Below are 2,776 nucleotides of genomic sequence, written 5' to 3'. Positions count from 1 at the left end.
TTTGATTGTAAGTTTCCTGAGGCCTCCCCAACCATGTGGTGCTGTGAGTCAATTAAACCTCTTTTCTTTATAAGTTCCCGTCTCATGTAGTTCTTCATAGCAGTGTGAAAATGGACTAATACAGGTGCAAAGTAAGGGCAGCCAAGGAAGCCAGAAATTGTGTGGAAGCTGGTGTATGAGCCAGCTAGAGAGATCGGCGTATGGGATGCACAGAACAGGAGTAAACTTACTGGGGACTCAGGCAATTGTCTAGAACTTCTGCTCCTCTTCAGGCCTGTTTTTATAACATGGTTGGCTACCTGGTGGGTGAATGGCTGCACTATGGGAAAAAGAACCTGCCTAGATACTGAAGGGATAAAGGAAGTTGGCTGAGGATGTGTAAGATGAGGAAGGAGCTGGGACCCAAAGGAGCTGGAAATGAGGCCTCTTGCAAGAAGGGTGGGCATATGATAGAGACAAATGGACTGAGGACCATGATGAATGACAGGGGACTTTACCCAAAGGGCAGGCTCCAAGATTGAAGGAACTGCTGAGAGGTGGTCCTCGATGTCACAATCTTGCCTGGAGCTCATCTTGGAAAGGGTGAGGAATAGAGGGGTAGTGACTGCTTCTTGATTGCTGGGTTTACCTGGTTTTCTTGATTTCATAGGTTTACCTGCCACTGGACTTCTGATTGGCAATTCCCCCATGGCCTCCAAATTAACATGTATCACACTGACTTCTTCACTGTCTTCTTTGAAGACTATTTCTCCTGTTATGTTCCTTCTCTTTGGGAGAATTAGCACATTCACCCTGCTGCCTGACACAGAATCTGGGCTTACCTTTGACTTCTTCTCTCTCTTCCACTTTAATCAGTCACTGTTGGTTCCCCATCCATAATATGGGTCCATCTGACCTCTCCTCTTCATCCCACTCAATAAAAAACTCCACGATAAAAGGACTTTATCTGCCTTATGCTCTGAAATACCTCCCATATCTAGCATAGTGCCCTGCCATGTTATAGGTGTTCAAGCAATAGTTGTTGCATGAATGAATAAATGCATGAATTGATCCTCACTGCTACTACTTTGGTGTAAGCCCTCATCTTTTCAGATGAACTGCTAGGATAGTCTTACTGAATTCAATGACAGCAAGTCAGAAACCCTTCAACCCATTGACCACAACTCCACCAAAAGGACCTGCTGTGGCCTAAATCTTTGTCTTCCTAAAATTCAGGTTGAAATTTAATTCCCAGTGTGACAGTATTAAGAGTAGGGACCTTAGGATGTGATTAGGTCATGAGGGATTTGCCCTCATGCATGGGATTAGCGTTCCTGTAAAAGAAGCTTGAGGGAGACCTTTTGCCCTTCTACCATGTGACAGTGAGAAGACACCATCTGTGACGAACAGGCCTTCATCAGACACCAGATCTTCTGGTATCTTGATGTTAAACTTCCTAGCCCCAGAAATGTGAAAAATACATTCCTATTGTTTATAAAGTATACAGTCTAAGGCATCTTGCCATTGTAGCCTGAACAGACTAAGACAGAGTGTTTCTTTTTTTTGTTATTTAGTTTTTATTTCATAATCATAAACTTAACTCTGCAATCCAGCTAGGCATGGGAGGGAACAAGGAAAACATGGAACCCAAAGGGAACTGCAGCGAGAGCACAGAGATTCTAGGATACTGCAGAGCAAATGGGGTAGAGGGGTGCTCTCCTGAGCTACAGAAGGAATGGTCTGGTGGTTAAGATAAAACACAAGTCAAACTTATTCGAGTTGTCCACAGTCAGCAATGGTGATCTTCTTGCTGGTCTTGCCATTCCTGGACCCAAAGCGCTCCATGGCCTCCACAATATTCATGCCTTCTTTCACTTTGCCAAAGACCACATGCTTGCCATCCAACCACTCAGTCTTGGCAGTGCAGATGAAAAACTGGGAGTGTTGGGTCCAGCATTTGCCATGGACAAGATGCCAGGACCTGTATGCTTTAGGATGAAGTTCTCGTCTTCAAATTTCTCCCCATAGATGGACTTGCCACCAGTGCCATTATGGCATGTGAAGTCACCACCCTGACACATAAACGCTGGAATAATTCTGTGAAAGCAGGAACCCTTATAACCAAATCCTTTCTCTCCAGTGCTCAGAGCACAAAAATTTTCTGCTGTCTTTGGGACCTTGTCTGCAAACTGCTCAAGGGAGACGCGGCCCAAGGGCTCGCCATCGACGGCAATGTCGAAGAACACAGTGGGGTTGACCATGGCTAGTAGTGCACGGTTTTCCTCAGTGGCGGCGTCTGCAAAGCCAAGACAGAGTGTTTCTAAAATACACTCAGTTCTCATTATTCACAGTGGTTCTATTCTATAAAGTTGCTGCGAACACTGAATTAATGAATATTAAACCATTGCTCCTAAATGAAAATATAGGATAAGGTTCCTATGAGCCTCTGTTCACAGCATTTTTGTCAGTCCATCAAGGCATAACCTTGTTTCACGCATGTTTCTGTTTAAAGATGCCTTATTTAATGTACATTGCTGATTCATTAACATTGAACTCACAGCTAACAGCACTATAACGTTATCATGCCTGAATGAAGCTTCTCTAACACACACATTTTCTCCATGAGGTGCATCCCAGCCTTCTTGCACTTTGGGACATTAGATAGCACTTCAGCACTATGCTTAGGGCCATTTTAAACAGAGAAATCACCTATGAAAAGCACAAAATTGGGAAAACATGGTATTAAGTAGACTGCAAAAAGGACACTTGTTTACAAAACAAGAGCTGAAACAAGAGG

General features: G+C 43.9%; 1 pseudogene; it reads right to left on the bottom strand.

Moving 5' to 3' along the window:
* Positions 1 to 1,532: 1,532 nt before the first annotated feature.
* On the bottom strand, positions 1,533 to 2,275 carry LOC129458167 (peptidyl-prolyl cis-trans isomerase A-like; annotated as a pseudogene).
* Between the last annotated feature and the right edge of the window lie 501 nt (positions 2,276 to 2,776).

Source organism: Symphalangus syndactylus, chromosome 19 (assembly GCF_028878055.3).
Source record: "Symphalangus syndactylus isolate Jambi chromosome 19, NHGRI_mSymSyn1-v2.1_pri, whole genome shotgun sequence".
Classification (NCBI taxonomy): domain Eukaryota; kingdom Metazoa; phylum Chordata; class Mammalia; order Primates; family Hylobatidae; genus Symphalangus; species Symphalangus syndactylus.
This window is presented reverse-complemented; position numbering and strand designations above follow the sequence as displayed.